General features: G+C 30.9%; 1 long non-coding RNA gene across 1 annotated transcript; it reads right to left on the reverse strand.

The window, feature by feature from the left end:
* Positions 1-4,378: 4,378 nt before the first annotated feature.
* Positions 4,379-27,542, reverse strand: LOC141560718 (uncharacterized). The gene is made up of 3 exons (XR_012487795.1): positions 27,265-27,542; positions 23,521-23,692; positions 4,379-4,433 (listed from the first exon to the last, which is right to left on the reverse strand). It is a non-coding gene; the product is annotated as an uncharacterized LOC141560718 (long non-coding RNA).
* Between the last annotated feature and the right edge of the window lie 262 nt (positions 27,543-27,804).

The following is a 27,804-nucleotide window of genomic DNA, read 5'->3' on the forward strand; positions in this document are numbered from 1 at the left end:
TTGAGTAAAACAAATGTTCTATTTGTTCTACTTCTAGTGTGAGCTCACTTGCATATATACTCCAGGCTTTTGTACTTGCCTTAGAATGCCCTAGAAACTGTCTCAGGGCACATCCCCTTTCTGCTAGATTAATTGAAACAGGTGCTATAGAAAGGTTAAGTATTACTCCTGTGTCCAGTGTCTTGTGATTGACATCTTTATATCAAGTCAGTAGTATGGATATAACAGAAAGAATAATTCTACATGGTCAGTAATTTCTTTTTTTTTTTTAATTGTATTTTATTTTATTGTAGTAACTCATTCAGGGTAGAATTTCTTTTTTTTTTTTATTATAGCTTTTTATTGACTGAACATATGCATGGGTAATTTTTACAACATTATCCCTTGCACTCAATTCTATTCCAACTTTTCCCTTCCCTCCCTCCATCCTCTCCCCTAGATGTCAGTCAGTCTTATATATGTGAAACATGTTAAAGTATGTCCTAGATACAATATATGTGTGCAGAACCGTACAGTTTTCTTGTTGCATAAGAAAAATTGGATTCAGAAAGGTAAAAATAACCTGGGAAGAAAAACAAAAATTCAAGTAGTCCACATTCATTTCCCAGTGTTCTTTCTCTGGGTATAGCTGATTCTGTTCATCATTGATCAATTGGAACTGAATTAGATTTTCTCTTTGTCGAAGAGAACCACTTTCATCAGAATACATCCTCATACAGTATTGTTGTTGAAGTGTATAATGATCTCCTGGTTCTGCTCATTTCACTCAGCATCAATTCATGTAAGTCTTTCCAAGCCTTTTTGTATTCATCCTGCTGGTCATTTCTAACAGAACAATAATATTCCACAACATTTATATACCACAATTTACTCAACCATTTTCCAATTGATGTGCATCCATTCATTTTCCAGTTTCTAGTCACTACAAAAAGGTCTGCCACAAACATTTTGGCACATACAGGTCCCTTTCACTTCTTTAATATCTCTTTGGGATATAAGTCCAGTAGTAACACTGCTGGATCAAAGGGTATGCACAGTTTGATAACTTTTTGAGCACAGTTCCAAATTGCTCTCCAGAATGGCTGGAGCCATTCATAACTCCACCAATAATGTAGCAGTGTCCCAGTTTTCCCACATCCCCTCCAACATTCAGCATTATCTTTTCCTGTCATCTTAGCCAATCTGATAGATGTGTAGTGGTATCTCAGAGTTGTCTTAATTTACATTTCTCTGATCAGTGGTGATTTGGAACACCTTTTTATATGAGTAGAAATAGTTTCAATTTCATCATCTGCGAAAACTGTCTGTTCATATCCTTTGACCATTTACACATTGGAGAATGGCTTGATTTCTTATAAATTAGAGTCAATTCTCTATATATTTTGGAAAAGAAGCCTTTATCAGAACCTCCCAGTTTATTGCTTCCCTTATAATCTTGTTTGCATTTGTTTTGTTTGTACAAAAACTTTTTAATTTGATATAATCAAAATTTTCTATTTTGTGATCAATAATGATCTCTAATTCTTCTTTGGTCACAAATTCATTCCTCTCCAAAAGTCTGAGAGGTAAAATATCCTATGTTCTTCTAATTTATTTATAATCTCATTCTTTATGCCTAAATCACAAACCCATTTTGATTTTATCTTGGTGTATGGTGTTAAGTGTGAGTCCATGCCTAGTTTCTGCCATACTAATTTCTAGTTTTCCCAGCAGTTTTTGTCAAATAGTGAATTCTTATCCCAAAAGTTGGGATCTTTGGGTTTTTCAAATATTAGATTGGTATAGTTATTGACTATTTTGTCCTGTGAACCTAATCTATTCCACTGATCAACTAGTCTATTTCTTATTCAATACCAAATGGTTTTGGTGACTGCTGCTTTATAATATAGTTTTAGATCAGCTAAGCTGCCTTCATTTGATTTTTTTCCCCATTATTTCCCTTGATATTCTTGACCTTTTGTTCTTCCATATGAATTTTGTTGTTATTTTTTCTAGGTCATTAAAATAGTTTCTTGGGAGTCTGATTGGTATAGCACTAAATAAATAGATTAGTTAGGGTAGTATTATCATCTTTATTATATTCACTCAACCTATCCAAGAGCACTTAATATTTTTCCAATTATTTCAATCTGACTTTGTGTGGAAAGTGTTTTGTAATTTTGCTCATATAATTCCTGACTTTCCTTTGGCAGATTCCCAAATATTTTAAACTATTATTTTGAATGAAATTTCTCTTTGTATCTCTTGTTGTTGGGATTTTGTTGGTGATGTATAAAAATGCTGAGGATTTATATGGATTTATTTTGTATCCTGCAACTTTGCTAAAGTTATGAATTATTTCTAATAGCTTTTTAGTAGAATCTCTGGGGTTCTCTAAGAATACCATAATATCATGATGATTTGATAATTTGGTTTCCTCATTACCTACTCTAATTCCTTTAATCTCTTTCTCAACTCTTTTTGCTGAAGCTAATGTTTCTAATACAATATTGAATAGTAATGGTGATAGTGGCCAACCTTGTTTCACTCCTGATGTTACTGGCAATGGTTCTAGTTTATCCCCATTACATCTGATACTTACTGATGGTTTTAAATAGATGCTCCTGACTATTTTAAGCAAAAGTCCATTTATTCCTATACTCTCAAGTATGTTTAATAGGAATGTATTTGGATTTTATCAAATGCTTTTTCTGCATCTATTGAGATGATCCTATGCTTTCTGTTAATTTGATTATTGATGTAGTTAATTATGCTAATGGTTTTCCTAATATTGAACCAGCCCTGCATTCCTGGTATAAATCCTACTTGGTCATGGTGTATTATCCTGGGGATGATTTTTTGTAATATCTTTTCTAATATTTTATTTAAGATTTTTGCATCAGTATTCATTAGGGATATTGGTCTATAATTTTCTTTCTCTTTTTCAAGCTACCCAGTTTAGGTATCAATACCATGTCTGTGTCATAAAAGGAATTTGGTTTCAAATAGTATGATCAGTATTTTCAAAGTAATACAGTAGTGGTCTATTTTCTGTCCACAGCTGGGGGAAAAAAAAAAAAAAAAAAAAAACTTGCTGAAGTGGACAGCATGATTTCCAGATATTTATGCATGTTTTTGAGTCATCATGAATATTCAAAATGAATTGAACTAAAAAAAGGAAGGAAGGAAAGATAAGAAAAAAGGATGAAAAGAAGGAAAGAATGAAGTAAGGAAGGAAGGGAAAAAGGAAGGAAGATGAACCTTGAATGTCTTCTCTAATCACTCGAACCTATTGCCTGAAGAAAACAATTCAGAGGAGATGTTTAATTATAACCTAAATACTATTTATGGAAGGGCAAGTCAAGACCATTGCCACCAAAGGTTTATTGCTTGATATGAAGAATTAAAATAAAAATTATATTTTCAAAACTTCTATCATTTTCTAAATTTCATAGTGAAATCTATCAAGTTGGTTTTTACTCAAGAATTATTTTCAACACTGAGATTGCAGTTGACAAAAAACCCTTGGATTTCCACTGAAGAATTTGTATGCGCAATTATTATTATGCTTATTATCGATTTACCTCTGGACTCCTATTCCCTAAAGGGAATATGGGTTCCCTTTCTCATATTATTTCTTGAAACATATAATCTGGAGTTAATGAAATATTTCAGCCTAGTACTGGTTTGCCCTTTCATGTTTTTTATGCTGTTTTAAGGAATGACAAGCAACATTTTTTTTCCTATCTTCTAGGTTCACATGTTTGACTAGGTTCTAGATTTCATTGGATTTGCTCTAGTGTGTTATTTTTCTTCATTTTTTCTTTGATATTTTTGAGTATTCTTTTAGCATATCATTATTATTGCTGGATATCTTTGGAGATCTGTAAGTACCAAGTGATGAAAACACTAAGGAACATTCTCTTTTCTTGAGTCATGTTTTGCTTCTCATATTTAATGTTGTGAATGAAATAATAAATGAATGAAAATACTAACTTTTTCTATATGCTAAGTGAAAGAAATATAAAAGTGATACCATCCTTGTCTTAAAGGAACTTATTAACTTAATAAGGCGAGGTAATACAGGAGGAAAATTAGGATCAGAAAGTGGTATTTAGGTTTGTGAAATTAAATATACAATGAATGGAGTCACAAGGAAATGATTGGCGCATTTTTCCCAATGTAAATGGGAGCCTTGGTTTGCTTAGAATTCTATATCTAGAAACTTGGAAGGGTACGTGGGATAGTTGGAGAGGATTAAGACATCTTGGATAGCAAGAAAATAGTAGGGGCTGAATATAAGACATATCTGAAGCCTATTAATTAACATTCACCAGTCAGATCAATACCTGCTCACAGTAGAAATCCTGGAGATGAAAGGGTAGAATCTCCAAGACCATGGGCTCTGGATAGCTTGTTTATAGAGGCTCTAGTGATAGGCAAGGTGAAATTGGCTGGAAAGAACATAGTCACATAAGAGAAAATTAAGAAAAAAATTTCCAAAATAAGATAGTGATTTTATGTTTTCTTCTTCAGCACTTTAAGGATTTGTAATTTTTAACATGAATATTTTCCTCATCTGAAACAGATCACAATCCCTATTCCACCCCAATTAAAGAACATTAGGGAATTAATTTGGAGGAAAAATGTCATAGTCTTGGGGGCCAAATTTTTGATGATGACATTCTGAAGACTTAACCATTCCTCAAATAGACATTGCCATTCCTCGAAAATTTGTTTGTCTCTGCTATAACCCTGGAGGATACAGGATCACTTCTATGCCAGGTTGACAGATAAAAAACAAACAAACAAATAAAAACAAACAAACAAACAAACAGAACTTTTGATCTCTTTTATACTTCAATAAATTAGTGTTTAATTTTTACTTAAAGTCATGTAGAAATATAATTTATTTTAATTTTACTTCAGAGCATAGCAAATGGGTAAAAGTTCCATTACTTATTCAATTCACTTCAATTCCATTTTCCAAACTTATATTAAGTAACTACTATGTGGAAACCACTATGTAGTATGTGAATAAGTAACTTTTCTAACTTTTCCTAAATATTTTATCTTTTACTTAAATGTAAATACTGATGTTTAGCTTTTTAAAATTTGTGTTTCTTTTAAGAAAAAAATATTTATTAGCATATTGTTAAAGTTTTTCAGATTTAAAATTATGCATAAAAGAAATTATATTCTGGAATGACAAAATTCATCTAAGTCCCTTATGTAGAAACATTTTCCCCCTTCCTTATTTCTGTCACTAGAATCTTTTCTTGCTTTCTTTCCCCTTCAAATGCGATTCCATGAATCTTTTCCCTATTGAAAATATAATTCTAAGGTAGGTCCAAAAATGAATTTAAGGTGGCATGAATAGCATCTCAGGGGAAGAACTATATGAGGGGAGGAGAGCTGTGAAAAGCTGTGATAATGACCTTTCAGTCCCACAGGCTAAAAAAAGAATGAGAGAAGAATACATGAGAGAAAGAATAGAATCAGATAATCTCAGAAGAGGAAGAGATTTTGAGACCATATGTTGTGGGGCCTTCCTTGTTGGAACAAACAGATCACAACTATGAAAAAGGAAGTAAGCAGTGAAATGTCTGTGGCTAAAGAGAAATAAGAAACAAAGTGATTAAAAAGCCATTTTGGGTCTAAGAAGTATCGTGGGAAAGGAGGGAAGGTTAATCTAAATTGATGAGAAATTCTAGATCCTGTAGCAATCTAAATGTCTACATTTTGTCTTTATTTTTCTCATTTCTTCTTCATTCAATTACTCTATTCTTTATTTAATTCTCCTTGACAACCCAAAGGTTTAGCGATAATTATCCATGAAAGGCCATACTTGACTTCTTTCCCCAATACATTAAAAAAAAAAAAAAAAAACTGTCTCTAGAGACAGAGTTGAGTCAATCCCTTTTTAAAATGTTTCCAGCATTAAAATTTAGAATTTAACAGTTTTTCCACATCAAAATACTTTTGAATAGGATAATTAAGTCCTATAGTAATTTTAGTAAAACTTATATTTCATGAACATTAGCTTTTGTAGTCTGGAAAATAAACCTAATTGAGATTACAAACATTATTTCTATAGGAAAATTTATTCAAGGTTTCAAACAACTGACAGACTTCTTTGTCATTGCTGTAGTATCACATTTATTTACTTACTTTTGTTTAATATTTCATTTTTCCTCAATTACATTTTTAAAAATGTAATATTTGTTTTTAAAACCTATCCAAATTCTCTCCCATCCTTCTTTCTTTCACCTTCATTGAAAAAGGCAAGAAGGTCAAAATAACTAATACATGTATAGTCATACAAAACATTATCATATAAGTTATATTGTAAAAGAAAAATAGATCCAAAAAATCAAGAAAAATTAGCTTAAAATGCTTTTATCTATATTCAAACATCATCAGTTCTTTCTCTGAAAATTGATAGTATTTTGAGAATAGCTATGTCATGCATAGCTGATTATCTTACAATATTGTTATTACTTGTACATAGTACATGACATTTTATGTCAGTTACTGTTAAGTTTTTTTCAGGTTTTTCTGAGAGCATCCTGCTTATAATTTATTATAGCATAACAATATTCCAGCACAATCATATTCCTCAATTTTTTCAACCATTTCTGGATTGATGGTTATCTCTTCAGTTTCTATTTCTTTGTCCGCAGAAAAGAGCTGCTCTAAATATTTTTAGACATGTCTTTTTCCTTTTTGTTTTTTTTAAATCTCTTTTGGGGGAATAGACCTAGTAGTGGTATTGCTAGGTCACAGAGTATGTGCATGGTTTTACAGCCCTTTGGGCTTAGTTATAAATTGCTTTACAGAATGTTTGAATCAATTTACAACTCTAACAGTGCCATTAATGCCTCATATTTGTCATTTTTCTTTTTCTGTCCTACTAACCAATCTAATAGTATGAGATAATATCTAAGAATCCTTTTAATTTACATTTCTCCAATCAATAATGAGAATTTTTTTTTTCACATGGCTATAGATAGCTCTGATTACTTCATCTAAAATCTATTTATATCTTTTGATTTGATATCAATTGGGAATGGCTCTTATTTTTTTAATAAATTTGATTCAGTTCTCTAAATATTTGAGAAAGAAGACTTTTTTTTTTCTTACTTTCAAAGAAAGAGAAATTTACTTGTAAACTTCTTTCACAATTTCTATTGGTAACTGTATTTCCTTCATCCTATTTCCCACTCTATGTATTGTATTCTCGATCTCCTTTCACCTTGCCTCTCTTAAAAAGTTGTTTATTTCTGACTTCTACCTCCCCATCTGCCCTTTTATCACACCCCCTTGTCTTATCTCCATCTTTTCCTACTTTCCTGTAGATTAAAATAGATTCTATATCCAATACAGGTTGCATATTATTCCCTCTAAGCCAATTGTGGTGAAAATCAGGTTCATTCATTTCCTCTTGCCTCCCCTGTCTTCCCGTCCACTGTAAAAAACATTTTCTTGCCTCTTTTTTCAGTGAGATAATTTACCTCATTCTACATTATCCCTTTCCCTTCTTCTGCATGCATTCCTTTTTTCCCCTTAATTTTATTGTTTTAGGGGCAATTAGGTGGTGCAGTGGATAGAGCACCAGCCTTGAATTCAGGAAGACCTGAGTTCAAATTTGGTCTCAGACACTTAACACTTCCTAGCTGTGTGACCCTGGGCAAGTCATTTAACCCCAGCCTCAGGGGGGAAAAAATTATTGTTTTAAACATCATCCCTTAATATTCAACTCACAACTATGCCCTCTCTCTCTCTCTCTCTCTCTCTCTCTCTCTCTCTATATATATATATATATATATATATATATATATATATATATATATATATATATATATATACTAGCTACTTGAATAAAGATAAAATTACTGTGAGTTTACAAGCATCATCTTTCCAGGTAGAAATGTAAACAACTTAATTCTATTAAGTTCCATATGATTTCTCTTGTTTCCCTTTTTATGTTTCTCTTCAGTTTTTTATTTGAAAACCAAAATTTCTTTTGAGATCTACTTTTTCATCAAGAATGCTTGAAAATCTTGTTTTTCATTGAATGTCCTTTTTCCCCCTAAAGGAATATGCCCAGTTTTTGCTGAGTGGGTGACTATAATTGGCTCCTTTGTCCTCTGGATTATCACATTCCAAACCCTCTGATTTTTTAATATAGAAGTCCTACCCCCCAGTGCCAGCAAATCTCCTTCTGATCAATTGTTTGGTTCTTTTACTATCTATGGGCTGAAAACTATAGAAGCAACCTCTGCCACTGCTGATTCAGTGACTTCCAATAACCTGTTCCTGGTTTGCTGGGAACTGTTCAGCATTGACACAGCTTCTGCTGGATTATGCTTTACTATATGATGTGACATATCTATTCTTATGGCCTAAGTTGTATTTGGCTAGAAAAATATTTCACCCAATCATTTTCTGACACTCCAAGAATTGTTTTATGGCATTATGCAGAAATTTTCAAAGAGGTTTTAGGGAGAGCTTAGGCAAATCACAATCTTTGAATTATAAACTTTGGAATGCATCTTCTTATTTCTAAGTCAGAAAGTGAAATTTTCATAATAAATATTTTAATAACTCTAGCCAAAAGTTAGTGTGGTAAAAGGGGGGAAAAACATTGGACAAAAAAAATAGGAATTCCTGCTTTATTTACCTAGTTTTACATTTATTAGCCCCTAATCTTGATCAAGTCATTCAAAAGCACAGGACCTCAATTTATTCACTAGAAAAATAAATAAAAATAATGCTTATCTTCATTAATTCATATGGATTGAAGAGATTTTTTGTTTAATTTGTGCCAAGCACTGTATTAAAGTTCTAATGATTCTAGTAAAAAGTGAAACAATTCCTATCCACAAAAGGCTTCCATTCCAATAAGGGTAGAAAATACTTAGAAAAATGCTGGCCTAGGAGAGTGCTGCTTATGTCAGCAGTAAAAAAATATGCCTGAAGGATAGACAGAGCACCAGTCCTGAAGTCAGGAGGACCTGAGTTCAAATTTGACCTCAGACACTTAACCCTTCCTAGCTGTTTGACTCTGGGCAAATCACTTACCCCCAGTTGCCTTAGCAAAAACAAAACAAAACAAAACAAAAAAAAAAAAAAGCAAAAAAAACTTATGCCTGAAGTATAAAGTTCTGCATGTCTGATATTTATATATATTATATTATGTTTATATTGGACCATGTGATGGATTCAGTAATTAGGATAGTCAAAATCCCAGGGCAAGATATTATTGGGTTGATAAAATTGGATAGCCTTTGAAAGCACTTTGAGTAGAAAGTTGTCAATCAATTAAAAACATTTATTAAGTCCTGGACTCTATATGTCAAGCACTGTAATAAGCATTATGTACTAAGTGGTATAAATATAAAACAAGTCATTATTTTAATCTGAGAGAGTCATGATTATACAAAATTATATTATGTGTATAAAATTTTAGTTTCTTGATTACCTTCTGAAAGTGATTATCTTCATTATCATTATTTAACTGACTTCTTTATAATCAAGTACCAAAGTAGGAAAAAAATAATATTCCAGAATGATAAAAGTACTTTTATAAGTTTTTTATAAGTTCATTGATAAATTTAATGAATAGAAAGAGGAAATGACCAAATTGAGTGTCACTAATAAGAAAAAAAAAAAAAAAAAAAAAAAACAGTCACTTGTGAAGACCGAGTTAGCACCCTGTATACCTTAGAATCATCGGGAGTCAGGATAAGCAAAAGCCCTTGCTCTTTATTCTTGGTCATTAGGGGTAGAAGTGAAGGGAATGTACACAAGATCTCCACGACCTTCTTTCTCCTCATCTACCGCCAAAGTGACTCTGCCTTGTCTACTCCACCACCTAATCCCTCTCACAATTCTCTGTATACACCAAAAGAATGAAGCAGCACAGAATAGTGAGAAGGGTCATTTTCCAAGCATATGCTAATAGAATATTGTCCAACCTTAATTAGCCTTAAGTGCTCGGTTGTCTGACCCCAGTGCATCAACTCAGAGTTTCAGCCCTCACTCACAATTTAATGTTTGTATGCATGTTTGGGTGGAGGAGGGGAGCTCAAGATAAAGATTTTATATCATTTTATATAAATATTTTTCTATTTAAGTCAATCATGTTGTTGTTGTTGTTTCTTCTTCTTCTTCTTCTTCTTCTTCTTCTTCTTCTTCTTCTTCTTCTTCTTCTCTCTTAACATATGGCAAAATAATATTGAAACTAATTTGTAGCTTTGAAATATCAACTTGGTGTACTGAATATGAAGTGGGAGACCTGAATTCCCAATTCTGATTCTGCTACTTATCAGTTATGACTCTAGCTATGCATATAAAATATTCTTTGGAACTAAATTAGAGTAGGCCTAATACAATTTTCATATTAAGGCTAATTATCTTAATGCAATGTATATTCATGTATACACATAAATATATGTGCATATTGTTATTTTCCAGTCATCTCTGACTCTTTGTTATCCTATTTGGGGTTTTCTTGACAAAGATACTGAAGTTATTTACTATTCTCTTCTCCAGCTCATTTTAAAATGAAGAAATTGAGATTAAACAGGGTTAAGTGACTTGCCCAGGGTCACATAGCTAGAATCTATGGTTGTATTTGAATGCATAAAGATGAGTTATCCCTACTCAAGGCCTGATACTATATCTACTGTCCCATGTAGGTGCCCTATATATGTGTATATGCATTTGTAATACACATTTATATATATACTATTTAACTATACATTTGCACTATTTATAGTAGATATACTATTTATTATGTGTGTGGAGGCAGAGAACTCATAGTGAGCAATTTATGTAATTTTTATATGAATATTTTTCTATTCAACTCAATAGTTTACATGTAGAGAGAGGGAATGATTTAGTATTATCCCTTAAAATAGAAATTTTTTGCAAATGTAAATGATATGTGTTTATATATATATATATATATATATATATATATATATATATATAGAGAGAGAGAGAGAGAGAGAGAGAGAGAGAGAGAGAGAAAAAGAAAGAGAGAGAGAGAGAGAGAGAGAGAGAGAGAGAGAGAGAGAGAGAGAGAGAGAGAGAAACTGCTGCAGAGACTGTTTCCTCTTCTATAAAATTACAGAATTAAATTAGGTGACCTCATATTTATTTTTTCAGCTTAAAAATCTATAATCCTATGAATTTTCTGCATGAATGAGTAATATCTACTGATCATACTTGCTATTGGTGACTTAGTCAATCAAGTAACCTAGAGTGATTACCATAGTAACTGAACTCTCTTGGAGAAGTATGAATTTTCAAGCAAGGTTAAACTGTGCACAGGCAATTTGAAATTACAGAGAACAAAGAAAATAAAATAATTGTTCTCAGGACACTTGAAGCATAGCTTGAAATAATGTTTCTAGTCCTATGAAATAAAAGCAAGATATTTATGATACCAGCATACAACAATAACTTCATAGTGGATGAGGGAGAGTTATGTAAAGATGAAACAAGAATTCACACATTCACATCCATATGAATTCAAGGTATGTTATGGTAAATGTCCTAAAGTATCATATATTCTTCTCACTTCTGAATACAAATTGCTGTTGGTTCCAACATAAGAAGAAATTTAACAAAATACAAAGCAATTGTTTTAGTTATTTATGAATTTAGCCTGTATAAATATCTTGGCTAGTAATGTTTGCATAGTCAATCAAAATAATTATTTTGACAGTGATTTTTATGACTCCTTTTTTATGTTCAGGCTTTAAATATTGAAAACAATGACAAAATATTGATATGAAGTTATTGGCAATATCACATTCACATATTCAGAGGCACTGTGTAAGTAAAAGCTATCAGGTGTATTTGATATCCCATTATGTTTTGAAATTCATTTACCTACTTAAAATGCAAATATATACATTTTTGTTGATTGCTAGAACTTCAATAGCCATGGAGATATGTTTACAGCTTAAGTTTATCATTTTCTACTCATCTTTTATTCATATTTGATTTCATCCTCAACCACAAGTTAGTCTTGAAGCAAGTTCTCTGGTATGCTAGTTTTAATACTCATCCATGTTTATCTGATAATCTGAACCCCACTATTTATCATATGGAAGTGTTCTTTCCAGGAGGTTTTAACGTGCCTCTTTTCATTCATAAATCATATGATTTGCTAGAAAAATGATATATGTAGTAAAGAGCATGAGATAAGTTTGCCCAAGTATGATGGCATATCCTTTCCATACAATTCTATGCTTGAAACAGAGTTCATTTTGGTTGCTCAATAAAAAAATTACTGAGAAAAGTAACAGGGACATTGATATCCAGTATTTGGATAACTAATTCACGTATATGAAGTAAATCAGGCATTTGAATGCTTTTGAACCAACTTGCTAAGTAACTTCTTTCAATCTAATACATGAAATAGCATCACTTTACTTTAGAAATGTTTATTAATTTCTTATAGATTAATAGCTTGTTTCCAGAAAAGACTATTATCACTAAAAGATTAAGCCTAGTAAAATTAAGGATTAATTTTTTAAAATTGCTTTTTACATCTTTTATATTATTTAAGCTAAAGATAACCTAAACTTTACCTATGTGCACATAAGCTATTTCTTATGATCATTATTAGAGCAAAATGAATTCTGCTCATAAGACTTGCTTGACTCTTTTCATCAGTTCTGTCTAAAAATTTATTAAGGTTGAAGATCAGAACTTCTAATTCTAATTTCCATTTGTGAAACTACTTTCAAAAGTTTTATTCTTTTATTTAGGGTCATCTCAGCCTGTATCTACAACAGCTTCCATTTATTAAGCTGTTATTTATTATATAAACATTTTTATCAATCTTCAATATTATAAGCAAGTTTTATGGGCAGAATTTCATTTTAAATTAGAATTTTCTAATAAAATATGCATTTATCTTTAGCAGAGTCTATATAGCCTTTCAGACAAATGGAGAAACATGCTCTATATAAATATAGCTTATATTTATTTCTATTTCCCCCTACTCAGAAATTATAAAATCTATTATTAGAAGTGAATAGCAATAGGCTGAAGGATCAAAATAGTCCAATATATTGAATTACTATTATCATTATCTGTGCCCATTCTTAAATGTTTATATAATTAAATATTATATATTTCTGAAAGTACATATATACATACATATATGTATACATACAAATATACACAAAATCTCATCAAGTATCTGAAATAAATTTACATATCTAAATAGGATTTTAGTTGGTCGCTCAATTAAAAACATACTTTTTAGTGAATACAGATTTTTAAATGATCTCTAATTATATATGAATGATCATTAAATCATCAAATAAATGTAATACAAACAAATAAATAAAAATATGAAGCAAATGCTAGAGTAAATAATTTTTGAAAGGTGCCATTTAATGAAATGTTAATTCAAAATTAACGAGTTCATCATATTATTTAGTAGTATGTTTTATTTGAATACATATACATTCATATATAAACATATAGATTGGTATAAAAATGACATATCTTTGAATGCAAAAAACAAAGATAATTGAAAAGTTCAGTTAAAATCTAAATATTTTTAAACATCTAAAATGCAGGGATATATCTCTTTATACTTGCTTACTCATTATATGACATATATTTCTATATATGTAGTTGTTCAGACGACATTCTTCAAACAAATTTTTAAAAACTCAAAATTCATGTCAACCATAAATATAAAATATTCTCTGGATATTAAAAAAATTGAGAGTATGCCTAATATATTTTCTATTGTAAATTAAGTTATAAAGCATGAGGAAGTCTTTATCTATTCATGCATAATACCAAATAAAGATACATATATAATACTTATTTTATGTTGGTACATTTTATTGATCTGTTGATTTCATTATGTATTATCAGCAAAGAATTGTAGATTACTACATTTAATGAGGAATATCTGTACAAATTTATCTACATCTATATCTATATTTTTGTCTCTCTCTCTCTATGTATAGATAGATAGATAGATAGATATAGATATAGATATATGTGTGTGTATATATATATATATATATATATATATATATCTTTTAGGTAAGATTTTATTGTATATTACATTATTATCTTTAGTTTTGCATCAGGAATTATGTTACATCTATTCATTTAGATAAGTATTTCTCATTCAAGGATGACTATGAGCTATTGACTAATTTTTTCAAAACATCAAGCATTAAAGCAAAAGAAGGAAAAAGGGGGAAAATCTATATTATTCTATTCATATGTAGACATATATTAAACAATAATAGTTGTCAATATCAGTATAAATGTACATATACAACTACTCATGTGTAATCTTCGTAGGTGCATGTATATATAGTGAATGAGGTATTTAGGAAAGACTATGACTTTTGGGGCAAGGGCTTGTCAAGCTCCTCAGGATTCTTCCTCCAACTTTGGTGTTTATCTGGTACTCAACTATTACCTGTGCGTCTAAGCTATATCATGCACAGTGACCAAACCCCAGTAAACTCTCTATCAGATGGGATACCAAGGTGAAGGTGACTGACAGGCCTCAAACCTATTATTGAGTCCCTGGGGGATGGTGTCTACCTCAAGCATGTGACAACTTCCCCCAGAGACATGAGCAGATGAGAGCAATTTGTTCCAGTGGCCATGAAGTTAGCTAAGGCTGGTTCCATGGAACCCTTTGAGCTTGATCAGACTTCTGAGGTGCCAAGATCATCTATTTCATCCTGGGCTATTGCCAGTCATATTAACTTTTGTTTTGCAACTGGCATCTGATGACTGTGGAAGAGAGAGGCTGATGACTTTGTAATTCTGTCTCATTTAAATTCAATTCATTCAGGAATCAAGATATCATTGTATGATCTCTTTGATCCTCTTTGGAAATGAAGTCTAAACAACAACTATGAGTCTGTAATTTCTGGTCTTAAGGAATTGTTTGGGGCTCTTGGATGTTAACTGATCTGACCATGTACACATATTAAAATACTGTGACAGTCAGGACTTGAAAAGAGGTGTTGCTATTTCCAAAGCAGATAGGTTTGCCATATTATGCATATATTATCATATTACTTACAGTATGCAATCACTATATGAAGAAATGATATTCATAAAAACACATATTTGTATATTTTGTACATTTGTTATATATACATATATACACATATATACACATATTCTCTAATAAATGTCTTGAGGAAGAATGTCATTAAATAAATTGACTACTTATAGTGGTTTGATTTGGCATATTCTTTCTGTAAATTTTAAAGTTTGTGTTCAGAATTCATGTATTCTATCTTTAAATAAGATACAGGGTATTGCTACTATTAAAAAATAAAAACAGGGGAAATGTACAAAATCATCTTGTTTATTTTTTATACATACAGCTTCCAAAAACTTCAGAAATTCAGGAACTTGAAAATGTAAATTTATAAATACATTTGAGTCCATGAATTTTTATATAAATTCATAGTATTATATTCAAACTATGTATATTTATACATATATGTATGCAACCAAGAGCAGCATATGTGTGCATATAAATGTCTTTTTGTTTTAATGAATTATTTTTAAAGCAAATTAATGATCAATTGTGCTTATGGTTTTTTGTTTTTTTTTTTTTTTTTTTTTATGAAGAGAAACACTAAAAAGTTATAATATGAAACAGCAAAGGGAGACTCCTAAATGTGAACTTAATCAATGGCAATATTGCAAGTATTTATTACAAGAATGTTGAAGTATTTGGAAGACTGAAAAATATAACAGATGGTTAAAAATTATTTTGTATTTTCCCCTATTCTTTTAGAATAGTGATGACCCTGTACCTTTCTTAAAGGTAGTATACATATTTTTGAACACAAAAAATTTGTCCCTCTATTCCCTTCCTCTCCATAACTAAACTGAAACTGTCACAAATAGTTAATGTATTTTTAAAATGACTTTCCTCATGAAGACACTCAATAGAGAAAGCTACAATCCTCACTTCATTCTCTGCTCTTCATTCCCAACTTGAGTGGAAAAAAAAAAAAACTTGTATTATATGCATGTATTTGTCAGAGGCAAGAAGTAGAGAGTGGGGAATGGAAAAGTACTTATTTCTCTTTCAAAAAAACATTTTATCTGAATTCTGTAGGATATTAACATTTATTTCTATTTTGTGGGGGGGCTTATTAGTCTTTTGCTTATTAATTAATACATTCTATTGTCATAAGCATTTGTAAGGAAAGCTTACTCTTATGTGGCCTTTTATCCTTTGGTACCCATATTTTCTGATTAAAAGTAAAAAATGTGGTCTGATTAAAAAAAAAAGTGCCTTATGCATAGATTCTTCAACAGGCAGCTTCTTTAAATCAGAACTATTTTAGAGAAATCAGGATAGCCCTAGTAAATCCTATTGTGTATCTATTTCCTTTTGAAATAGAAACTGAAACTACTCTCGATTAAAGGAAGAGGGCTTTGTAACTTTAGCTGCTGCTTCTGGACCACAAAGAGGCACTGTTTCTCATGAAAAACACACGTATTTTTAAGCATAGGGCCTTTTGGTAACCTTGATTAGTGCTTGTGTCCTCAGTCCTTGCCCAGAAATTTCATATGATCTAATTGAAGCCTCATTTTCAAGTTGATTTCACATTCTTCCATGAGCTCTGAAAGTAGTAAGCAATTAATGTTTGTAAAAATCGTACTTGAATTACATTTGACTGGGATTCTTTCATTCTTTATATTTGTAGGAGAAACTGAATTGCATTAGGATTGAAACAATGTATTCGATATATTCTCAAGAATCCCCAGGACCTTTTTAGGGTTCTTTTACCTTTCTGATTCTCTTTAACAATGATGGGGTTCAAGTGAAACAATGCTCATGTTTTTCTTATGTTCTTAAAGTCTTTCATAAGATCTCATCTTCTGGACTGAACATTCCAAGCTGACTGAAACAAGGTACCCCAAGGAAATAGGTCTTTTCAATATATTCTTTGCTTCTTCTACTATCCAGGGAACATTCAGCATCATTTTTCCCCCTGCACCACCTTTTCTGCCAAATCAGACAATTGCTTGAGGGCATGATGTCTCAGAAAATGTGACTGGAACTACTTGTAAGAATAAACAATAGAAATAATTACTCTTTTAGTGAGAAAACTCTGCTTATGGTTTCTGAGTCCTGAATTCTGAATCTCATAGCCATACTTTATCCAAAGCCATTTGGGTAACATTCCTTCCTTAATTGTAGAGGTATGTCCCTAGTTACTGATATTAATATATGAAACAATAAAAATGGCATGTAAATTTTTCCCAGGAATCCATCTCATTTGAGCCCTGATCTGATTAAAGGAAAATAAACTATGAAATAAATTATTAGCAATGTTTAGAAGGAGTTGCTTTTAATAACATTACTGAAAGTGAGGATTCAGGGTAAAAGAGGCTAGGTACAGTAGAAATATGGGCTTCTAAGGATCATTTCCAAACTAAATTTCAAAGAACTTAAAGAAAAAAAGTAAAGATAAAAAATTGGATCCTGTGTTAAAGCATCAATAAATCTACCAATAGCAATAGCAAGTGCATCAACAATGGATGTGTTCCTTTAATTGTAGTTCTTACAAGTGTGACAAGAGTATCATCCAATAGAACTCCAATCCTTTAAGATGTTCTGCCTGGCATCAACATGCTTGGGAATCCAGCTTCTGGACATGTGGGATGGAAGGCCGAAAGCTCTCATTTAGATACAATTATATAGCTCTATTACTATTATTACTACTACTACTGCACGCACACATATCAGATACATGTACTATATATATCACAATAAAATTTATAATATATATTTGTTTTTTGTTTACATATATTTGGATATGTGTATGTATACATATGGAAAGAGAGAGAGAGACAGAGGGAGGGAGGGAGAGAGAGAATAACACAATGTAGCTTTGGAATTAAGCCTGTTTTTAGAAGGTAGGAGCATAAACTCATTTTTAAACTATTATGGTTTTACTAATAGTGAGATTGTTACTAACACTAGATTCAAAGATAAACTTTGAGATCATTTAGGCTAATCTAGTGTCTTAAAGATTATTTAAAACAAATACCTTATGATAATATTTGGATGAACAAGGACAATTTTTTTGACAGGATTTTCTTATAACACAACTGCTCTGTTGCTATGCAACAATCAAATTATCCATATCAAGATTTCATACTATGGGATCTCTGTGCCAGTTAGTTAACTGAAGAACTATAGAATAATCTGCCTACAGATACTGTATAGTTAAAGTAAAATTAAAACCAAATCAAAAATCTTTGCAAAAACTATCACATAATGACCATTATAGTGGCTATCCAAATAGGTAACTTCCTGTGTCATTGTCATATGAAAATTGAAGCTTTTTTTCCACTACATATTTAGATATAGCCATGATCCTTGATGAGGACATATATGAGCAGAAGAAAATGTGTGCCACTTGTAGTGAAAAGAGAGATAAAAACAGACAAAGCGCTACATCCAATGTCATTGAAAAAAAAAACAAACATAAGATCTTCATTTTATTCTATATGAAGGCCATCATGATGAGAAAAAATACATGGTATGATAAACATAGATGGAGGTATTGTGATTGATAATGATAGCAGAAGTAACCCCAATAGTAAAATCATTAATTTACCAAAGTGTTGAAACACAGCTGAAGCCTGGGGCTCCTGACAAATTTCCAGATTTTGTTAATTTATATATTATTTATATAATACTTTTTGCTCCTTATCTTTAAGTTGTTAGGAAATTTATAGTATTTATAGAGTATGTTATTTTGATACCATAAAAAAACAAAACAAAACAAAAAAAACTGCAATTTCATTGTTGGAGCACTTCTGCCACTTAGTCTAATCATAACTCATACAATCCTTCCTTATTTCATGAATTTTTGCATCTGAAAACTCCTATCCAGCCTGTTATATGTCAATGAATTTATGTATAGATTATAAGGACCACTGGAGAACTGATTTTAAAATTAGCAGACCTTGGTTTCAATCCTGTCTCTGTCACTTAACACCAATATGACTATGAATAAATCATTTAACTACTTTGAGACATAGATTCCTTATTTATACAGAAGGTTAAGTTATATGCCCTGCTACTTTCTATTCAGCTTAAAAATCTATGAACTTATAACAATATGAAATTACATGAAATTAAATAGGAGAGATTAGCATTTTTAGGGACTTGACATGACATTGGTATGAAATTTAAGCCATTCTGAGAGGGAGCTGGAAAGATTTTTTTCTTTCTTTCTTTCTTTGATCCTTAACTTGCATACCATCTCTGATTATATATATATATATATATATATATATATATATATATATATATATATATATATATATATATATTAATAGTATTTGCTTGTCATTTCAGAATTTAAAAAATAGAAATGGGGCATTAACAGATTTGATTTCCATTAAGTTTAGAAAGTTTCAGCTACTTGACCCATGATTTCATTGATGTAGCAAATTCTCAAATGATGAAATATATTCTGCTAAAATATATAAATAAGCATCTTCTTTGCAAGTTATAATCTTTCTCTCTATATATCAATATATCATACAATCTATATATAGTATACACATATATTGATTTCAAAAAAGCATCTGTAATAATGAAACACATTTCATTCAGAACTATCTTTGCTTCCTTGTAGGTCTGTTGTTTTCTGTTATTCACTTTTTCCTTTATTCTTCCTCACTCCTCCACCTCCCCCAAGCAGAACACAGTTAAGCACAGATATATTTATGTTTATACATACCCACATATATACATGAACTATATATACTCACCACATATATACTCATACACATATATTTATTAAATATTTTACATATACATACATACATATATACTTATACTTGCATTATATCTTATTTCATATTCCTGTTAACAGTTCTACTTTACTTCTACCAGTTAGCTTGCTTTGCTATTACTTAATGTGCCTCCCATCCTCACCTATCCTTACATCCACCTTCCTACTCCTGTTTCCCAAGGATTTCTTCCATATTCTCTCCCGTGACCTTTTCCCCCTCTCTTTATCCCTTTCCTATTAATCTACACACACTTCTATGTCCCACCTTATACAATTTACTTCAGCTCTTATTTTTTTTTACAGATTTTGGAGGGTATTATATCCTTCTAATTATATTTATTTATTATTCCCTCTTTAATCTATTCCCAATGTTAGTAGGATTTCAGAATTACTGCATTCCTCTCCCATCAAATTTTTCTCTTTTGGTTCTTGATCTTGAACATCATTCTCATAGCCTAATTAGTTTTTACCTTTTCCACAACTTTACTTTTTTAGAATCACATCATAATCATCTCTACACCAATCTTTCTTTTGGACTACCCAATTACTAATAAGAATCTTAGACATATAATTTACATTTCCACCAAAAAAGCATATAAAAAGTTTGTCCTTATTGAGTCCCATGAAATTAGTCTTTGATGTTGGCTCTTATATATTACATTTTCTATTGTGTTCAGATTTGTTTGCAACAATATCTGAAAATCAAACAATTCATTGAATGTCTATTTTTTCAATCAATATTGTACTTAATTTTGTTGGATTTAATATTTTTACTTCAAAGCTAGCTTTTTAAAAAAATATTATTGATATATAGTATTCTAAGACCTGTGATCTTTAATTATAGGTACTGATAGGCCTTGTGTAGTTCTGATTGTAGTTCTAGCATATTTGAATTATTGTTGCTTGCAAAATTTTCTCTTTGATCTGGAAGTTTTGAAATTTAGCAGTGATGCTCCTGGATGTCTGTGTAGGGTCTCTTTCAGGTGGTGATGAGTGGATTGCAAGTTATAGTCGTAAAGAGTTATCTGGAACAGTGAATGGTTCAGTGACTTATTCAAGAACACACAACCTTTATATGTAGAGACAGGCTTTGTTTGACACCAGACCTTTCTGGATCTGTGTCCTTACAATAAATACATGATTTATTACCACTCCAAGGCAACCAAGAGAAAATGATCTTTATCTCAAAAAGAAGGGAATTATTAAATGTTGTCAGAAAATAAGATAAAAGTGAATTTACAGAAATATTTTTAAGACAAATAGACCTTGCTTTATAAAGCAATGATTAAAATTCACATCAGGTATATCCTACTAATTTTAATAACTATAACCAAAAATAGGTTATCTCTAAACAGAGCCTATTTCATAGGTAAGACTCAAGATTAAAATTTAAAAAAAATACTCCAAAAGCAACATATAAATAATAATAATAAATAATAATAAAACAGAGTGATGCCATTTTGCTTATGGAACAAGAGAGATGATTTGAAGGGTTTTAGGGTAATGATACATGATCAGATCATTAAGACCAGAAATTACAGGTTATTCTAGAGGAACATGAACTATGGGTTTACATGGATTAACCAAGGAACCGATAGAGACTATAGATTACCACTGCACATTTAAAAAATTGACACCTCCCAAATACCTAGAAAGATATCAGTTGATACTTTTAAAGTTTTCTCTCTAGTATAAATTGGCAGACTATGTATTATAAATCTAAACCTCAAAATAACCTTGAGAATTAAACACTAATGAAAAGACTAATTAAAATGGAGTAACATTAAAGACATAACTGTTGCCTACAAGTCCTTGCCTATAAAAAGGTCCTGTAAAAAATTAAAAGCAGCATTCTTAACAGATGCTCTCATACTCATAATCACCAAACCACATGACATATAAAGCTCTCAAAATACAGGGATTTAGTTAGGAGACATTAAAATGGTGTAGAAACAACATACTAACTCTATTTTTTGTTTACTTACTGGAATTATTCCAAAAATTATTTCAGTAAATCTACATAAGATGAGCTTACATCCCAATACTCTCACTTAATTACAAAAGCAGTTATGTTATCCAGTTGTGTAATAATCTACAGAACACTAATGTAAAAGAATAGTAGTGTCCAAGTATCCCAGAACCTTTGTCTAGGTGACATTTATTTGAATTCCACCACTGGAAAAAAAAAAGATAAAACAAGATGATAGTAATTACTATATTTACACATATTAATGCTTGCAAAGAATTTTATATAATACTTTATTTGGTTTTTCACAACAGGGTTATCTAAATTCTTCATGTATTATATTCTCATTTTACAGATGAAGAAACTAAGACTCATAAATGTCATGTCCACCTAATAAGTGTGCAAATAGAATTTAAATCCAGATCCTTTTTCATCTAGGTCCAAAATTCTTCCAATTACAATAAATTATATCCTTCATCATCCTGTTCTTAGTCACATATTTAAAATTATATTAATGATAGGTAAGATGGGACAAACACAACTTTGGTTAATGAGAGTGATAATATTATTCTGGTTATTATTGAAAGTGAGAAATAAGCCAAAATATTCACTCTCTTTTGATTTTTGTTTTCACATAATTACAGAATTAATGAAAATCACTATCAAAATAAGCATTTCATTTAGGCAGAATTTGGATTTTTCTGTTACTCTAATACTATATATATTAACAAATTTGAAATATTTGGCTATAATAAAATATATATTAGTAATAAAAGTCCATTAAGCATATTTATAACTATTAAAATTATATGTTGTGTCATTCGGAAAGCATACCCCTTGAAATACTGGAATGTAAAATTTGAAATAGTCTACAAACAATGTTAAAGATATAGATTATAAATCATCCATCAAATATTATGCACATATTTATTGAGATTTCACTAAGAAATATAAAGCTACAAATAAATATGGAACATTCCAAATCATGACTTTGGCTCAGATTGACATAGACCTTTGTTAACAGCAACACTTTTTGTCCTGGACTGGATTTGATGCTGCCTAACTGCCAGGTAGTTTATGTTTGAAATGAGACATTAGCAGGTCATTCAGCAATTAATAAAAGGACATTTGGTAGAGCATTGCAAAAATTGATTTTTCCAGAAGGACATCCCAGGATTCATCAGATTGAGGATGCCTCAATTATCTATCATTGTCAATCAGCCAACCATCAGACCATACTTGGAGCTCCATGCTTGTTTTGTACTCAAATAACCAGGGAGAGATTCACTAGTCTGTGATAGCTTGAGCCAAATAGATCTTGAGAGCATTTTAATAGTTTTTTAAAGATAAAACTAACCTTGTTCACATGAAATCTGTGGTTAAGATATTACCTTTGAATAGACAATAAAAGTATTATCTTCCCAATTTAGTTTATGAAGAAATTAAAAATTACTGGCTAGATTTGAATTCTGAGTTTTCTCATTGTGAGCAGTAATTTTTTCCCATCGTACCATGCTACTTTCCATAGAAATAATCTTTACAATGATGAGCATTTCGATTTCATGTGAACTGAGTGAAAACCAATTTATTTGTCTCTAATAATCTTGTTGAATGTGAGAAACATGAACACATTTATTTTGTAGCTTTAAATATCTAAAAAAAATATTAAATAGAAATTGTATGCTAGGAATCAAAGTTAGTTTAAAAAAATCTTACCTGTTAACATGGAGGATTGCCCTTTGAAAAGATCGTATGTTAATATTCTTGTTGTTGACTCTGTTTTAAATGCTGGCATGATTATAGTGAATGCAAGGGTTGGAGAAAGAAAATTGCCATAGGTGATGCCAGAGTAAGTTCTTGACAGCCCACTCAATCATCTTTAATTTTCCTGGGGGATAATATTAAAAATAAGGTACTGAAAGCTTACCAACCTGACTCATATTAGGCACATGTTTTGTTAATGAAGTTACAATCCATTTGATACTATTGCCAAATAAGTTGTCAGAAACATAGAAAGATTATTATGCTGAAGAAAAGCAGCTATTTAAAGTTGTACACCATCCTAAATTAGGAGGAACTTTGAGTTCATACAGTAACAGTAGCTAAGCCTCTTTGGAAAAACAGATCTGCATTTTAAATTAATTTTATATGCTTATTTTTTATTTCATGAAACTATTAATAATACTCGAAATAATTGACAATGGGTAAGAAGAATTACTTAAGATATTTTGTTGCTTTGATTAAAAAAAAGATGATAGAAAGTGTGACTATCTTTCAAAAGTAAAATTCATTCTTCTTTTTCTCTCCCCAAATTACTTTCATGTTTGAAATGTGAAATATTTAAAATTTGACTCCATTAATATGATAAAAAATATATTGAATTCTAACCAAAATTATTAAGTTGCATTATAGTTTGTATATTAAATCAGCAATGATACTTAAATATTTTTATATTTATATTTAATACATTTAAGTTTATTTATATAAGACTTGCCGAATGGCATTATTTTTAAAACTTAGCATATTAATATTTTAAAATATTTCTGATAATAAGCTTATTAAAAATTAAGGGAGTTCCTTTTTCAGCTTTTTATCTTTAATATCTGATATAGTTTAGTTTGCAAATGTAGATATTTAATAAGTGCTCATTAATTGATTGAAAAAATATTTAAATCAGTAAATTTGTCTCCCTTATGTGAAATTTTAAAATGTTTTTGTTCAGACATTGAATTGTATCTGACTCTTCAGGGCCCCATGAACCATGCCTGACCCTAAGATGCCTGACCTAAGATGCCTGACCCTTCTATCTCCTATTGTCTGGAGGCTCGAAAAACTTCCTGTTCTTTGTTTCTATGACATGATCTATCCATCTCATCCTCTGCTTTCTCTATGTTTTCTTTTCCTTTCAATCTTTTCCACCATCAAAGTCTTTTTCAATGAGTTTCTTCTCATTATGTGGGTAAAATATTTAAGTTTCAGCCTCAATATTTGATCTTTCAATTAATAGTCTGAATAAATGTTTTCAAATATTGACTGATTTGATTTTGCTGTCCAAAGGTACTATCAAAAGTTTTCTCAAGCACTCAATTTAAAAGCATCTATTCTGTGATTTTCTTATACTTCTAGATTTTCTTATACTTCTAACTCTGAAAGCTATACAATGTTATTAGAAAAAATATATATAGTTTTGATGATATGGAACTATGCAAAAAGGTGATGTCTATATTGTTTAGTGTGCCTTTCATATTTGCCATAGTTTTCCTTCCAAAGAGAAAGTGTTTTTTAATTTCATGACTGAAATCACCACCTGTAATGATCTTTGAGGCCAAGAATATAAAATGTGATACTGCTTCCATTTCTCATTCTATTTACCAGGAAGTGGGGAGAACATTTGAACAGATTTGGGGTTTATTGAGTTAAGCTTCAAACCAGCTTTCACCTTCTCTTCTTTTTCATTTTTATTAAGAGACTTTTTAATCCTTCTTCATTTTCTGCTATCAAAATAGAATAATCTGCACATAAAATATTGTTATTTCTCCTGGAAACTTGAATTCTGGATTTTGATTTATTCATCCTGACATTTCACATGATATATTCTACATTTAAGCTAACTAAACAAAGTGACAATATACAGCTTTGTCTTAATCCATTTCTAATCTTAAACTAATCAATTGTTCCATGTTAAGTTCTAACTGTTGCTTTTTGGTCTGTTTATGGGTTCCTCAGAAGACAAGTAAGATATTCTTATATTCCCATTTCTTTGAAGACTCACAGTGTTAAGCTGTGATCCATATAGTCAATAGCTTTAGCATAGTCAATAAAGAAGTAGAATTTTTCTGGAACTCCCTTTCTTTAAACATAATAGTGAATGTTACCATTCTCTAATTCTTCTTCCTCTTTGAAAACTAGCTTGCTGTTCTGGCAATTCTTGGTTCACATGTTGCTAAAGCCTATTTTACAGAATCTTAAGCATAATCTTGCTGGCATGTGAAATGAGCACAATATATTGTTCATTAATTTGAACATTCACTGCCATCATCCTTCTTTAGGATTGAGACATAAATGCATCTTTTCCAATTCAGTGATCACTGCCGAGTTTTCCAACTTTGCTGGCAAATTGAGTGCTATAATTTCATAACATAATCTTTTAGAATTTTAAATAGTTCATCTGGAATTCCACCCCTTTACCAGCTTTATTGTTAGCAATGCTTCCTAAAGCTTATTTGATTTTGTCTTCCAGGATATCTGGCTGAAGACAAGTAACCACATCATCACAGTCATCACTGTAATTAAGATCTAGCTTATATGGTTCTTTGTGTATTCTTTTTTATCTCTTCTTGATTTCTTCTGCTTCTGTTAAGTCTCTGTCATTTAACTTTTCCTTGATGTAGCCAATGTTCCTGAAGAGATCTGTCTTTCTCATTGTATTGTTTCTTTCTATTTCTTTCTTGCTGTTTCTTCTCCTGTTAAGCACATGGACTACTGCAGACCTGTTCCTGTACTGTTTTGGGAGCTGGGAGACTATACTATGTAGTCACATAGTCCTACAAAAACTTCCTATAGCTTGCTACCCAAGAGGCATAACCTTAGCATTGTGGGCTCCAACCTTATAGTCTTGATCACTTCTGTGGCAGGGGCTGGGCAGCATGCCAACTGCATATCCCTCCTGTTCAACCAAGACAACAACCAAGTGCTATGAGTGCAGAGCAAGTATCAAGTGTTGGTTGATACATTCTTTTCTTGCTGATGTATCAAATACTGAATTAAATGAGTTTCAAAGTAGATTGTGCTCAGGCACCACTAAACATGTAAAAATAGTTTTCAGCATTCATCTTTTTGTAAGATTTTTTTCACTCTTTCCCTTTTTCCTCTGCAAGACCGTAAGCAATCTAATACAGACCATACATGTGCAATCATGTTAAGCATTAGTCATGTTATAGAAGAAAAAACAGAATAAAAATTTAAAAAATAAAAAAAAATAAGGAATGTAAAAATAGTATACTTTGATCTGCATTCAGAGTTCTTCAGTTCTTTATATTGATGTGGATAGCATTTTACATAATGAATCTTTTGGAATTATCTTAGATCATTGTATTTCTGAGAAAAGCTAAGACTATCTTAGTTGATAATCATATAGTGTTGTTGTTACTATATACAATGTTCTCTTGGTTCTGCTCACTTCACTCAACATCAGTTCATATAAGTCTTTCCAAGTTTTTCTGAACCCTGCCAGCTCATCATTTCTTATAGCATAATAATAATAATAATAATAATAATAATAATAATAATCCTATTACATTTATACAGTACAATTTATTTAGGCACTCTCCAATTGATGGGACTTCCCACAATTTTCAGTTCTTTGCCACCATACAAAAAGCTAATATAAATATATTTGTAAACATTTTTGTATAAATATTTTGTATTTTCTCCTTTTTATGATCTCTTTGAGATACAGACCTAATACTGGTATTGCTAGATATGAGTGTGCATAGTTTGATTATCCTTTGGGCATAGTAGAATCAGAGATCTTAAAATGATGAAGCAAAAGAGCAGAGAACATCTTAGTCTTGGACTTCTCCTCTCTTTCTTCTTGGCCGGAGGAGTACCATGTGAATTTCAATAATTTTGAATAATTTTAAATTCCCCATCTTTCCATCAGTGTACTAGCAGCAGCATCTGACATTTGAAAGCAGTGTCTTCATTGGTTAAGAAAGGTCTACTGGACACTTTTTCAAGGCTCTACAAAGAAGATAACAAGCATGAAGTAGGAAAGTGCATTATAATTACAGAGATCATCTTGAAGTTTCCATAAATGGATTTCTAGGGGTAGCAAGATGGCAAAGTAGATAGAGTCAGGAGAACTTGAGTTCAAATTTGGCCTCAGTCACTTAATATTTATTAGCTCTGTGAGTCTGGGTAAGTTCTTAACTCCTATTACCTAGCCAAAACAAACAATTAGAAATAGATTTCTAGAAATTGGGAATTACTTTCATCACA

The sequence above is a fragment of the Sminthopsis crassicaudata genome, chromosome 3 (genome assembly GCF_048593235.1).
Source record: "Sminthopsis crassicaudata isolate SCR6 chromosome 3, ASM4859323v1, whole genome shotgun sequence".
NCBI lineage: Eukaryota > Metazoa > Chordata > Mammalia > Dasyuromorphia > Dasyuridae > Sminthopsis > Sminthopsis crassicaudata.